General features: G+C 40.8%; 1 protein-coding gene across 2 annotated transcripts in view; it reads right to left on the bottom strand.

Moving 5' to 3' along the window:
- The window catches only part of Xkr4 (XK related 4), a 509976-nt gene that overhangs the window by 308407 nt on the left and 185471 nt on the right, over window positions 1-16098 (bottom strand). The window lies entirely within an intron of this gene.

The following is a 16098-nucleotide window of genomic DNA, read 5'->3' on the forward strand; positions in this document are numbered from 1 at the left end:
AGAAGCATAAAAATTTACGCCATGCTAATTAGTAGAGGTGATAAACATTACCATTGAAATCTACTCGATTATTTTATAGACATACACAGGCACCAAGGATCTAAATGCAACCGATTATGACTAGTAATAATCAGATACATACAGATTAGAGATGCATGTGCCAACATCTCAGTGTTAGTAGCAAAAACAATGAGTCTTTCGGCAAGGAACATAATATTCTAAAATGAAATGGAGATCTTTTTTAAAGGTTAAAAACTCATTCAATTTTATGTCTTACAGGGATTATACTGAGTTCAATATTGTATAACTATATTAACTCAACTGTGAACCTAGAAACTTGCACTCACTTGTGAAAGAGATGTTGGCCTGAGAGGACATCTGTGGGGGATTATCTTTATAACAGAAAACTCACACACTGCATGGCACTGTTCACTGGGTAGTTTATTATGCCAAATTTTCTGACTGTATGACAATAAAATTAGCACTAAATGCTGGGAATTGAGTGGTAACTAATAGTAGTAAATAGATAATAGTGAGGTAAAATTTGTTAGTGGTGTATGCTTTGAGTGCCCATTATGCCCCAAGTAGGGTTGCAATCACTTCATCTGGTAAAGATTTGTTTAGGCAGCCAATCAGTTCATCTTTAGCCACCAGGGAAATGAAACGTAGAAGAGGGGAAACAGGCAAGAAACCCTAATCTTAGCTGAGGAAATATTGGCAATTGATCAGTCCTGGGGTAGGAGAGTTGGTCTTCTTTAAGGGAGTAATGCTAGATAAGTTGACCAGGTGCCAGTGGATGAACTCATACAAAGGGACACAAACTTGGCTTGATAGGCCTTAGCATATATGACAGAATGCATGAAATCTGGTGAGGGGGTTATGGAGAACTGCAGATAGGGGAGGGGAGTTCTAAATATGATCATGATCAAGATGAAATGAACAAAAATTCAATAAAATTTCCAAAAAGCAAACAATGACAAATGCTGGTGAGGATGTGGAGAAGGGGAACATTTATTTACTGTTGGTATGAGTGCAAACTGGTATAACCACTATAGAAATCAGTGTAGGGGTTCCTAAAAAACTGAAAATAGATTTATCACGTGATCCATCCACACCACTCTGTATCTGAAAGACATACTTATATGGAGATACCTGTTCATCTGTGTTTATTGATATTGAGTGTGCTTTTATCCCCTTTTTCACAACAGTCAAGAAAGGGAAACAATCTAGCTGTCCATCAATAGAAAATGAAAGTATGATATATTTATACAATAAAATATTATTCAGCTGTTCAGGAAAATGAAATTATGAAATTTGCAGGTTAATGGGTGGAACTAGAAACAATCATCTGGAGTGAGGTAACCCAGACCTAGAAAAACAAAAGCCATACATTGTCTCTCTTAAGTGAATGCTAGTTTTAAATCTCCACATAGGTGTGTTTCAACTGGAAAACTTATAGAGGTCAGGAAATTAATAAAATTCTGTGGAAGGGGAGTTTAGGGGATGAGGAGACAGAATAAATGATGTAAATGGGAAAAGGGAATAATGGAACAGGAATGGTTAAATACAGTGGGGAGAGGAAGGAAAGGGCAGAGAAAGGAGTAAAGAGAGGGAGAACTAACAGTAAAGGGCTTTTGAAAACTTCATATGGAAGCCTACTACTATAGAAGCTTGTTAAAATATATACATATACAATATGAAAAGAATATAAATGCAGTTACCCTATTGTGAGAGACAGGCTTGAGCCTAGGGTGATATTGCAACTGTGAGGGTCATGTGGTTTCCAGGAATCCAGGCTCTGTAATCTGAAACACAGTATGCTAATGAGGCATTCTACCCTCTCTTCTCTGATAGGACATTAAGTCTATTATGCTAATAGGATGCTAAGTCTGTTATGCTAATAAGGTATCCTATTTGCTGTAATGTGATAAGATGCTAAACCTGTTATGCTAATAAGGTATCCTACTTGCTGTGCTGTGATTGGACCACCACCCTTATATAAGCTTGTGCCTTCCTGCAATAAAGCAGACCTATGTCACTGAACCTGGTCTCCTGTGTCTGAATGCAGCTCTGCGGACACAGTCTCCTCACCAGCCCTGGGGTCTGGGACCAGGCAGAAGCAGTGATGACAGGAGGCAGCACAGGGCAAGCAGAAGAGCTGCCTCAGCACCAGGTGAGCAGAAGAGCGGCCTCAGCCCAGGGCAGGCAGAAGAGTGGCCTCAGCCCAAGGAGAGTGGAGGAGCAGCCTCGACGCCCATGAGTATGAAGGAGTGGCACCCACGAGAATGGAAGAGCTGCCCTGGTGGTGACCGCACCCTATATTAGGTGTTCAGTTGTCCTACAGATACCACAGGCTAGCAAATATATAGCCCAATGCCAGGAATAAACTCCCTCTTTTGGAATTGTTGTCAAGAGGGTTTCCACAGACCTTCAAACAATACTAGTTATTGCCATTTGATTTGTTTACCACCAGAGCATGAAAATAAAACCCTATTGCTGAAAACATATTTGTGAATTTTAGAACAAGGAGAAATCGACCTTATACTGACCTCAAAGCTTCATCTCAACTGCCTAGCTTTCATAGTCCTAGAAGGTGCTATGTACACTGCTTGAAGGAAAAAGTAATAATCAGCCTTTCTCAGCTGTGAACCCTGCAAGCTACAACAATCAGCCTGGCAAGATGTGTCCCCTACTGCATAGGGACACGAATATTCTGTGAGTAACTAATCACTTTCTGATTAGATTTAAGGCCTACTTCACAGAATGAAGCCTGTACATACCTGGCATTGTTATCAGGGCCAAGAACTTGTGCCTATACAAGTCACATGTGGTAGCTGAAAATCTACTACTATTATTCTGCTAAATAGACATAATATTAAATTGACTGCTAATGACTTATTATTATACCCATAAATTAGTGCATCTCAATACTTATAAAAAGCTTCTTCTTGCAGCAGGTGGCAATTGACACAGAGACCCACAACTGTTCAGCTTGAAGAGAGTGAAAGACTGGGGGGTGCTCAGCCCTAATGGGATACCTATACCACCCCCTCTCCTTCCAAGGTCAGAGGTTGTGAATGAATACAAGGAAATCATGTTGTTTAGATACAACACAGCGGTTTCACATATGAACCCACAGTGCTTGTGACAGCATGCAAACAACCTCTGTGACTCCTAGCCAGACAAAAACCAAGTATGGATGAGGAAGGTGGGCAAAAACTCCAGCCATACATGAGAATCTGTTGGAAACTGATAATTACTGGGAAAGGAAGAGTCAGTTTCCTTTAAGGGTAGGTTGACCAGGCTCCAAGAGATGAATCCATACCAAAGGAAAACTGTTGGGGGCCTCTGTTATGTGAAGTAGAAGTCTCTTCATATCCAGATAGCTCACGAGCTCGGAGTTATGTGCTGAGACTCCTTTCATAGCAGGGTGCTTTCCTGGCAATTTTCCTGACTCTCCTTTTGAAGTGCCCACCACAAATGCCATAACATAAACATGGCCTCTGGCTCTAGGAATACCATGCTTTCCTGTGTGATTTTTCAGGTAGTCAGCAGTCTGGCAGCATGGCAGAAACCCACTTCCATATGCAAATAGAATGTCTCACAAAGTATCTATTAGCCAAAGATTTTACCACTACCCCCATGGTATAAATATCCTAGTCTTCTCTCAATAATTTGGAGCTAGAAGCGGAGCTGGAGCTAGAGCAGGAACTGGGTCACTGAGACTTAGAATAAAGAGCTGTACCATGGAATCTGACTGAACTGAGTCTGTGTCTCCTGCCTGCGATCTAGTCTCCCCGGGGGCAGCATTCCTCCATCACCAGCTCACAGATCCCAGCTTCAGTCGCCTTGCACTCTCCCGCGTGATCCAGTGGCCAGTGGATCTCACATCAAGAGGAAAGTGCACAGGGGAAATTAAGGCAGTACACAGCTGGACAATGCTCCAGCAGCAGAGACCCACAGAGACACGGAGAAGCCCCCACCGTGACTCTCCAGGCATGCCCGCGCACACCACGCCAGGGTGCCTAGCGCGCGCGCACCATAGAAAACAAACAAAAAAATGTGTTTGGGGAACACTAATTAGACTCAATAGGCTTAAAAACAGAAAAATCATAATACAGAATATGAAGTCATGTGTGCTTGGGGGTAACAGGGTGGAGATGGAGGTGGGGGAGAGGTCTGAGTATGATTCAAATACATTGTATGAAATTATCAAAGAATCAATAATTAAAAAAAAAAAAGTGACTAGTAGCTTGCTTTAAAGATCAGAAATCCGAGGCTGGAGAGATAGCTCAGCAGTTAAAAACACTGACTGTTATTGTAAAAGACCCGGGTTAGAATCCCAGCACCCACATGGCAGCTAACAACTGTCTGTAACTCTAGTTCCAGGGGATCCCACAGTCTCTTCTGTCCTCTGTGGGCATTGCATGACACGGGTGCACTTACCTACATGCAGGACACACATGCATACGTATAAAATAAAAGTAATAAATAAGGGCTGGAGAGATGGCTCAGCAGTTAAGAACACTGGTTGTTCTTTCAGAAAACCCGGGTTCGAATCCCAGCACCCACATGGCAGCAAACATTGTCTATAACTCCAGTTCCAAGGAGTCTGACAGTCTCTTCTGTCCTCTGTGGGCACTGCATGACACAGGTGCACTTACCTACATGCAGGCAATACACACATATACATAAGATAATAATAAAATAAAATATTAAAAAACAATAAATAAAGATCAGAAGTCCTGCAGTTAGGATCTCAGAGCATAGCACAGCCTATGCAATTCTGGAAAAAAAAAACATTACATGAACATGCTGGCCTTTCAGTTTTCACAGAGGGTAATCTTAAAAAAATCACCTGATTGGAAATCACTTTATTGGAATTTAAATGATAACTGTACAAATAAGCCTCCTGAAACCTGTAAATGAAAATTACCCTTGAGCGTGGTTTCCTTGCCACCCACCTGGTAAAGGGAATTAAATCCATCGTCTTGGTGAAAAAGAATCTCAGGGACAGGATATGGTGTTAGATGCACTGACTTGCATTTGGCTTTCCTGGTAAAGGAAAGCTCTAGTGAATGTTTTCAGTTTCCATAGAGTCAAGGAAAGGAATAGAATCTTCACACCGGAAGGAAGAACATTTGATAACCCAAAGACTCCATTTTCTGCAAATAGAGTCTGTCTCTGCACACAAAACTCGTCGACGAAGAGTTAAAATCAAACAAACTCATTTGGTTCCTGTTCTTCCTTCTTGAGGTCCTTCCACCCCATTTGCTTCTTTGTACCATATGCTAGCAGCTATGAGTTTAGGAACCTGAGGGTTAGGAGGACTTCACCCTCTACTGTCCTCTGACTAAACATAGTATAAGACAGGACAAGCTAGGGGTAAGGAGCTGTGGAAATAGCGGCACATATCTCCTAGTTTCTTGCTGATTTTGACCCTCCCTCCCTTTCTGTCTCATCTACTGCAGCCCTCCAAGTCCCACATCCTCTCCCCTGGCTGGACCCAGGTGTGCTGAATCTCTTCACGTGTGTTACCTTGAAGGATTTGAGAGGGGTCTCTTTCTTCTTCAAAGGATTTGCTGTGCAATGGCCCATAAGGAATCAGTAAAAAGCACACTTTGTGGCATAAAGAACAGATGAACTCTTTTGCTTATCTATGCCCCTGTGAAGCAGCTCATCCTGGGAATGGCCCAGTTTTGTCAGGGAAAACCTGGGCAGCTGTGCCAAAGAATGTGGACTGGTGCACATTCCAGTCCTTGTAACAGCTCCTGATTTTGTATCTATGGCGAATTGTTCCAGGTCATCCATCACGTTTAGGCCTCCTCCCAGTCAGCTACTCTCATCCTCAGCATCATTTCAATATCTGTTTGTTCCCAAATACAGGCACTCAAAACACAATGAGAAAATAAAAATAGTCCCTACCTCTCAGGGTGCATTTTTTTTTTTTTTTTGGTAAAAAAAACCAAAAATACAGAACATCTTAACTATCTTCCCCATTGGCCCCCTCCCATACCCCCACAATGGATTTCATGCATTCTGTCATTTGTGTTAAGGCCTATCAAGTCAAGTTAGTGTCCCCAGATGTCCCTCAGTGCAAGTTCATCCACTGAGGTCTAGTCAGCCTATCTAGAGTCCCTCCCTTTAAGAAGATCAGCTCTTCCTCATCTAGCAGTAATCAGCTGTCAATAATTCTGCAACTGAGATTGAGGCCTCCTACACATTTCCACAGTTCTATACTGTTTTTTTGTATGCTTGAGTTTGCATGGGTCTTATGCCTGCTGACACCATTGCTTCAGGTTCATATAAGCAGGGTCCCAAGAACCTGTAGGACTCTATTCCCATATGGTTATGCACTTCCTCCCTTGGCTCTTACAATCTTTCCACCCTTTCTTCCATAATGGTCCCTCAGCATTGGGTGGGTGCAGTTTAATATAGGAGTCCTATCCAAGGACTCTGTAGACTTTTATTCTCTGCTCTCTGACCATCTGTGTCCTTTTGTGTTCAGGCTCTCTGTTGCATGAGGGAGCTTCACTGATGAAAACCGAGAGATGCACTAGTGTACCACTATTTTAAATCTTTCAGCTTTGGAAAATACAGGAAAATAAAAACCAAATAGTTTGTGCACTTTCAAATCTGTATTTTAAAACTTTTGAGTAAGAGGTTCATGCAGACATCACTATGGTATCAAGAATCTCACTAAAACCAAGCCATCACTGTCACCAGAAAATTTTTATTTCTCATGTTCTGTGTGCAAGTCCATCACTGAAGGCTTCTTTGCCATATAAACTGGGTCATAACCTGCATGAAATGTCCCACAAATGCACACAACTTCAATCTGTTGGCCTGGGAATGGCATTTTTTTTTTTACTAAGTTTTATCCATTCTAGTCCAACCTGGAACAAATATGGATGTTCTATGTGCGAGGAAAGTGCTGCTTGTACAGGAATATAAAGCCTCTGGTATTCATGAGATTTCCAGCCCATGGGGCATGCCATGAAAAATGATTGCCTGGAGCAATAACGACAAACAGAACAAACCCATGATATGAAAATCCAGCAGATAGTGAAGCAAGGGAAGCTTGAGCATGAGAAGCCACTATACTTCTTTTAGAGACTGATAAACTATGTGGGATGCCATATTATTTTACTGGTAGTTCAAGCTGAACATCTGTGAAGTCCCTAAAGCAAAGTGAATGTTCAAAAATGAAGCCTCATTACTGCATCTGAGAGTGGTAGAGGGGCAAGAGTCTTAGAACACCCATGTCAGTCAGTGCTCATCCTCCAACCCTAGTGTATTAGAATCAAATAAAGGATAATGGGCTTTCTTCATGGCCTACAGATTTAGTCTTAACAGTTTTAAAAAAATATTCTGATCTTTTATTCACAATGCTTCCAAATCATTTATAAGAAACAGCTACTTACTGTTTCTCAAAGTTATATGAGGCTGTAGAATCCATTCCCTTCCAGCCCCATAGCTAATTATCTCACTCAGTGCTATTTATGTCTAAAAGACAGTTAATAGACAGACGGTGGTGGCAGTCACAAATTCCCACATAGACCTGCAAAGGAGCCAATTGCCGCCTATATGCAGTTTTTCTTACTTATATTTACAGACAAGTATACAGGACACCACTAATCAAAGGAGTTTCATTTTGCAACAGATGGAGACTACTGCAGAGTTCCACAACTTGTCACACACAGAGAATATATATCTGAGAGATGCCCACCCCTAGGTGACATATCTACAAGTGGAACCTCTAGACCTAAGGCTCATGGAACATAGTGAAATGGGGGTGGAGAGAATACTAATGCATCCCTCAGCTTTCACCAGTGAAGCTTCCTTATACAACAGCATACGGTGCACACAGAGAGCCACAATTGGCTAAGTTTTAGAGAATAAGGGACTGCAGAGTGGGTGTCCTTGAATAGGACTACTATAAGAAACCTCATCCACCCATGGCTCAGGGACCATTGTGGAAGAGGGGACAGAAAGATTGTAAGAGCCAGGGCTGATCCATAAACATAGAGAAACAGAGGCTTTCACGCCACTGGAAGCTTGCTCATGTAAACTTCTGGCAATGGTGCTGTTGAATGCCAACTCAATCAGACAAGGGCCCAGAGGGGTGCAAGGGAAGTAGGTAGCAGGCCCGCCCTAGCCTGAGAACTATTGGAGACTGATTACTGCTGAATGAGGGAGAATAGATCTTCCTTAAGATTTCTAGATAAGCTGAATAGACTCCAGTGGGTGAACTTGTACTGAAGGACATCAGGATAAAATGCTTGACCAGATGGAACTTAACATATATGCAGAATATACATGAAGCCTGGTGGCGGTATGTGGGGGCATGGATGGGGGTCTTAAGTTAATTAAGAATTGTTGCATGAAATGTACAAAAAATCAATAAAAATATTTAAAATATTTACTTTATTTGTTAGTTTTATGTGTATGAGTGTATTGACTAAATGTATATGAGTTCCCCCATGTCTGGCAATGCCCATGAAGGTCAGAAGAGAGCATAAAATTCCTTGGAATAGAGTTACAGACAGTCGTTAGCCACCATGTGGGTGCTGGGAATCAAACCTAGGTTCTCTGCAAGAGCAGCCAGTGCTCTTAACCACTGAGCCATCTTTCCAGCCCCCAGATCTATGCAATTTTTAATTCAAAATCCTGCTAGGATTCAGTGTCTGTAAAGTAGTCTTTCATTTCATTTTCCATGACATTTATAAGCAGAGGTCTATACTATAATTCAGAAGTAATAACAATAGATAAAGGGGGCCATTTCATTACCTATGTCTCTACCTACACATACTCCTGAATCTGAACCTGTTCTATAGGGTTTCTAAAAGTGTCACAATATACTGCATAGAACTGTGTGAAATCCATGAACATATGGTTCTTTCAGAAATATGGATGGATTATGATGGTTACAGAAAGTGAAAGAATGCCCCTTTCTCTCAATATGCCTAATACAAGTGCTTGAATGGTGCTAAGGCAATAATCATCTATTATTTGAATTATTCAAGAAGCCTCAGGGGACCACTGCATATCCACTAAGTACTGTTCCCACCCCTGCTTTAATTGGACATTCTAAATTTGGCATTAGCCACCCAAAGAATATCTCAGATATTAGAAAGTACAAATTGCAAAATTAGATCTATTAAAAATCTTTAAATTTAGGAGAGTTCATAGCTGGGGCCAGGCATAAGGTACGGAATTAATTGAAATGAGGAGTGGATAAGGTCCAGCTAAGGGGATTGGGATGTCCTCAAAGGAGTTAGGAAACTTATCAGCATTCTTCAAGGATAGTCTCCTCTGAAGACTTGTTAGACCAGAGCACAGAATCAAGGGATCTATGGAATGTGATAAATCAATAAGTAAACAAAAGGAGTTTTATGACCTCCCACTGCAGTTCTTACGTATCATATCTGAGTTTATTTAAAATAAATGTGGTATCTTTTTTCATGCTGTTGTTGGAAAAGAAATAATTTGATATTTTTTACCTTATGTTTGGAATCTGACGTGATACAACAGTTTTTTATTGGCATGGCATAATTGTCCTGTGGCTGCCTCTAAAGTTCATACTTTTTTTTAATAACTATAAGACCCTTCTAGTGAAATAGGTACAAACTTACAACTGACCTTGAAAATGTATATTCATTTAAACTTCATTGGATAAGAAATGGTTGTGCCCTCTGCAAGTACTAAAGGGAAATGATGTATGGTCTTACTTTTAAGATAAGTTCTCTGCTTCAGTGGACATTAAAAAATCTCAGTTAAGTAGTTCTCTGACTACTGAAGTTTGTAGTTTCCTCCTCACATCCATTAGAATCCCTTAAATCAATTGATACTATTTAACATCATGTACTTATAGATACAAATGAAAGCAGTTAATATAGATATGCAAGAATCACAAGAGTTCCACATAATTCTGCAGACAACCACAGTCTTACCAGGATGGGGCATTGGTTGTGGCTACACCTCATTGGCTGATCACAAACAATAACTTCCCACTAAACATTTTCATAGGTTTTCCTGAACATTTTTGGTGACCCTTCAACTGATGTGTACCAGGAAGGAACATAGTATACTCTTGTAGAAGTCTGAAAACTTAAATATTTAGTGGCAATTTGAAAATGTCACTGCCTGAACCACATGAACAAACACATGCATTTGGGCCAAAGTGGACTCCTGGTGAAAGATGGGTTGGCCCACTGCCATCACATGCACAGGACAAATCATGAGAACCGGGCATTCAAAGATTCAATCAGGGTGTCATATAACATCACATCAAGGCAACCATGTTCACTATGTATAACTCAAGCAGAGAAAGTCTGTGAACAGGGGGAATAATGATATTTACAGGTTAACCCTCACACACACACACACACACACACACACACACACACACACAAAGTCCACAAGAAGAGAGACAGAGCCATTGCTATAAAGTCAATGATGACTCAACTCCAGGCTTTTGTTTGTATGTTTTTAAGATCTGTAAATCAAGCTGGCACAGAACTCACTTTATTACCCAGACTGGCCTCAAATTTATAGTCCTCCTGTCTCAGAGTACTGGGATTACAGGAATGAATTATTATGCCTAACATTCAACTTCTGATTTCAGTTCTTCAACAATATTGACTATTAGTGGGTGGAGCCATGTTGGGATGGCTGCCTATGGCCCTGTGGTGCTGCTGTAGCCTGGACCCCTGGCCTTCAAGCTCTGGCAAGAGGGACAAGCAGTCGGTGCAGCTAGGATGTTGTTGCAATCACCCTACTGTGCCACACCCTGGTATACCTCTCTTGCCAGGGGTTAGTCCCGCAAGCTGCCACTGCATAGCACATGAGTGGTCAACCCAGCCATCATCACCATCACCCAGTGACTGTCAAGACCTGGCTGCAGCCCTCAGCATCAACAGGAACCTGAGAAGTCCACAGATTTCAGAAAATAAACTAGAGGCCACTGGGGTAAAACTGTCCTGTGAACCCCTGAAACCTCCAACTGCCACTCAGAAAAACTTGGACTGGAGGCCTGGGAGCTAACTGCTGCCTGCTGTGAAGACCTAGTTTCGGTAACCTGCATGTACTTGAGTTGTGAATAACTGACTTTGATGAGGAAATTCAAGCATTTTTGATCTCTGAGGAGAGAAACCCCTTCTTGACAATCCTAAGCATTTTGTAAAAGAAACAAAAAACAAGTGTGAAAATTCCATTCCAAGAAACCTGAGTGTGTTCTGATACAAAACTGCATTCAAAGAAAGGGATTGGGCCCTTACTTTGGCCCATCTCTGTGTAAGAATTATAGCTCACTGACATTCTGATGAGATATGAGTTTTCTAGCACTCAGTTTAGATATGTTGTGTAAGATGGATGGGCTTTTTCATTTGCTAATAGAGGACATGAAGTCAGGGTGGGGGTTGGAGTGGAAAGGAAACAAGGAGATGGGGGAGGAGTCTGAACATGGTCAAAATACATTGTATGAAATTCTTGAGTCAATAAAAAATTTAAAATATATGTATTATTCATCTGAAAAACATATTGATTATATTAATACTATTGAATTACATAAGACACCCCTTTCAGGATTTGGGAGATGGCTCAGTGGTTAAGAGCACTGGCTGCTCTTACAGAGGCCCTGGGTTCAATTCCCAGCACACATATGGTGGTTAACAACTGTCTATAACTCTAGTTCTAGGGGATCCAATGCTCTCCTCTGACCTCCACAGGCATTGCACAACATGGGTATACCCATCTACATGTAGGCATTACACTCATACACATAAAATATAAATAAATAAATAAATAAATAAATAAATAAATAACAAATAAAAGAGATCCCTTTCAACAACAATATTTTTATTTTGTTTTGTTTCGTTTGGTTTTGTTTTGATTTGACTTTAATTTCTTTGAGTTGATTAGACTTTGTTACACCAAAATAATCTTTGGATAAAATATGAGCCTCATGAAAGAACAATAAATTTCTTTTTTCTCTGTCTTTTTAAAGATTTATTTATTTTTGTTTTATATGTATGAGTGTTTGCCTTCATGTATGTATGTGCACCACATGTGTGCTTGGTACCTGTAGAGGCCAAAACACATACTTTTCATGTGTCTTAGCTCATTTTGTGTTGCTATAGCAAAATAGTTGATGCCACATACTTTACAGGAAAATTGATTTATTTAGTTAGTGATTCTGACTTCCATATGAATAACACATATTTTAAATTTTTATTGACTGAAGAATTTCATAGGATGTATTTTGACCATGTTCAGACCCTCCCCCATCTCCTGTGTCCTTTCCTTTTCTTTGCTTGCTCTTTTTGAGACAGGGCTTTCCTGCACTCCCAGCTGTCCTGGAATTCACTATGTAGACCAGGCCTGCCTCAGTCTCACAGACACTTGCCTGTCTCTGTCTCTGGAGTGCTGGGATTAAAGGTGTGCACCCCCATGCCCGTCTAAGGTGCTATCTTTTTAATGACTTAAGAATCATATTTAGCAATCAACAAAGATTTTTGAATGAACTGAAACTGGAGAGAGGGAGAGAGAGGGAGAGGGAGAGAGAGAGATTGAAATTCTGCTAAAGGAATCTGAGAAGAATAAATAGGGAGAATTCCATCTTCTTTTGCCAACTCTGGGTTCCAGAAGATTTACCTTCATGTCTCCATCGAGAGTTGCTGATGAGTAGTGCAGAGAACGGCGGCCCAGAAGACAGCATGAAGTCACATTGCATTTGACCACTCTAAGACTTGGACCTGACAACCATAGTTATTGTGGTGCTTTTTATGTGTCTTAGCTCATTTGTGTTTCTATAGCAAAATAGTTGAGGCCAGATACTTTATAAGAAAATTGATTTATTTAGTTAGTGATTCTGACTGCTAGAAGACCCATGTGATAGTTAATATCTATTGTCAACTAGACAGGCTTTAGAATCACTGAGATGTACCTCTGAGTGTTTCATTAAGGGTATTTCCAGAGAGGTTTACCTGAGAGAGAAGACACCAGCCACTGGCAGGGTTGAGGACTGAATACAATGGGATAAAGAAGATCTGCAGCTGAGGGCAAACGGTCTCAGCTCTGCCTCCTGATCTGTCTCTGCCATGCCTTGGCCGTCGTAATGGCCTTATCGTCTTAAAGTGTGAGCCCAAATAAATCCTTCAGATTTGGTCACAGCAAGGAGAAAGGTTACTAATTCATCTCAACAGCATGCCATAGATGAGGGCCTCCTTGGGCAACCACAACATGGCAGACAAACAGAATTAAGCATTTTAATACACTTGCTTGAGTACTAGTTTACTCCTATGAGAATCTACACACTCCTTGAGACCAGCTTGAGGGCAGCTATAAGGCAAGAACCCCGTGACCAATCTCCCACTAAGACCCACACTTTACAGGTTCCACCTCAACACCGCAACACAGGGACCACATTTTCATCACAGTAATCTTTTGGAGACAAACCACACCTAAACTACAGCAGTATGTTTTAAAATCATAGAGGAAGGAGACAGGAGAGAGTCTAGCCATGGAAAATAAGGAAAATAAAAAGCTTATCTTATGTGAAAGGATATTAAGTGTGAAAATATGCTAATACTCCTGTGTAACCATATCTACTTACACAGGGATACTTCAATTATTTATAAAGAGGTGTCTATGAAATTTGAAAAAACTCTTTGAGGATAAATGAGAAACTAAATATACAAGCACACAGAGCAGCAGAGGGGTCTCTATAAACACAAGGTACTGTTACTGTTATGTACTTTTTGATATACAGTAAAACATTTGTTAATGAATGGAGGGCATGATGGGAAAGCTGTGTGCAGCAATTTGATTTCAAACTTGGCTGGCATGTCTACTAATTTTGAGCTGTGTTGCTACCGGAAGCAATCACATATGTGCATGAATGTTAAATGGCAGACGTTAAATTACATAACAGAGGATCAGTGTTCTCTGGTGGCGATCAATCAGCTTCTCTGAAAGCACAGTATTGCAAGCTTATGAGAAGGTGAGATTAAAATATCATTGTAAGATGGGCTCCATGGAAAAATGACAAATGTTCTAAGAACAGGTTTCCAGAATGTGGAGGCCAGGAGTCCATATCTGGTATCTTACTTAATCAATCTCTACTTTATATTTTGAGACAGGGTCTTTCACTGAAACTGGAGCTCAACAATTCAGCTGGTGATGGAGCTCAGGTTCTCATGCTTATAAGGCAAGCACCTTACTGGCTGAGGCATCTACCTCCCCAGTCTCTACATGCTAAACCATCTTATCTATCTATCATCTACCTATCATCTATCTACCTATCTATCATCTATCATCTACCTATCATCTATCATCCATCCATCCATCCATCTATCCTATCTATCTATCTATCTATCTATCTATCTATCTATCTATCTATCATCTATCATCTGTCTATCTATCATCTATATCTCTTTTTCCCTGCAGCCTGAACTCAGCCTATCTCCAGGGATTGTCCTCTAAGAAATCAGAAATCATGTGAATACAAGAGAATGAATCGCTATGACCCTCTGGAAGCCCCCATGACCCCTAGAAGGTCCCTAGTGGCAACTTTCATTCTTATGTTGCAGTTAACTAATTGATTTCAAGAGCCTATCTATCTATCTCATCTCTATCTATCTATCTATCTATCTATCTATCTATCATCTATCATCTGTCTATCTATCATCTATATCTCTTTTTCCCTGCAGCCTGAACTCAGCCTATCTCCAGGGATTGTCCTCTAAGAAATCCAGAGCAATGTGAATACAAGAGAATGAATCGCTATGACCCTCTGGAAGCCCCCATGACCCCTAGAAGGTCCCTAGTGGCAACTTTCATTCTTATGTTGCAGTTAACTAATTGATTTCAAGAGCCACCCTCTCTTTGATGAAACTGGAAATGGTAGCCAGATCTCACTTTGGACTCAAGAATGACTTTAATGAGGCCCTTCTTCCTGAGGCCAATAAACCTTAAGGAATGATCTTTTTTGGGAGGGTCTACTTTATTCATTAAAGATGGAAACAAAGGAAAATGCACTTTCTTACTTATATAATTAATAGGTATAAGAAACCTCTTCCAGGGGTTTGGATACTTTATGTTCTGTAAACACTATACTAACAAAGCTGATCAGACCGGTTAATCTGTAAGTGCAACTGATCAAACCTATTCTTTCACTCCCGTCCCTGAATTATGCTTTGGCTGATACCTTACTGGTGAAATTATGTGAGAATCTTTTGTGATAAACTCCTTTGCTTCCCTGCTATCTATGTCACTCTACGGATGCACCCCAGATTGTATCCTTTACTACAGAAATTCAAGCAGGAGAAGGATCCCATCTATGCCAGCAAGACTGAGTCCTGGCTTCTTCAATTCAAAAACAGATATGGTGTAAGGGATATGGAAATGAAAAAATTAGACAGTTCCCAGGTAAAATATAAGATGATAGGAACGGAAAGGGAATAAGATCCAAGGTGTGCATATTTGTATGTATATGTGTATGTGCACATGTGCAATTTGATCAAGTGTCATCAGGAAAGATGAGGTCTTAGTAAACACTTATAGGATAACAAGTGGTAAGCCATGAAAACAGACAGAGTGAAAATGTTCTAGGCAGTAGCAGGTGTGAAACCTCTGGACCCCAGGATGTGGGGCTGTGGAAGAATGAGGGAAGGTTACATGGATGGCTGGGCAGACCATGGAAGGGCTGATAAGTCAAGGTAAAGACTTCAAATTTATTTGGGAAATTTATGTTTCAGATGATCTATCACTGCAAAAAGTTACTGTTTCCCACCTATCCATACTGCAAGAATATGGGCCAAGGCTTCAATAATCTGGCTTGAAGAGGAACACTACGCCTTCAGGGAAGAGAAGCGATTAGTTGGACAAAGAGACTTCATAGTGGGAACTCAGGCTTGGGCATTTGAAGTAAGATGGTGAGAGTTGGTTGGGTTGTGAGACATGTCTGAAACCAAGCTAGTAGGAGTGGAAGGTGAGTTAGTTGTGGAGTGAAAGAGAAAAGGGAGTCATTCAGGATGTTGAAATTCTTGGACTGCTCTGTGTGTGTGTGTGTGTGTGTGTGTGTGTGTGTGTGTGTGT

Source organism: Nannospalax galili, unplaced genomic scaffold (genome assembly GCF_000622305.1).
Source record: "Nannospalax galili isolate Female #2095 unplaced genomic scaffold, S.galili_v1.0 scaffold40, whole genome shotgun sequence".
Classification (NCBI taxonomy): Eukaryota; Metazoa; Chordata; class Mammalia; order Rodentia; family Spalacidae; genus Nannospalax; species Nannospalax galili.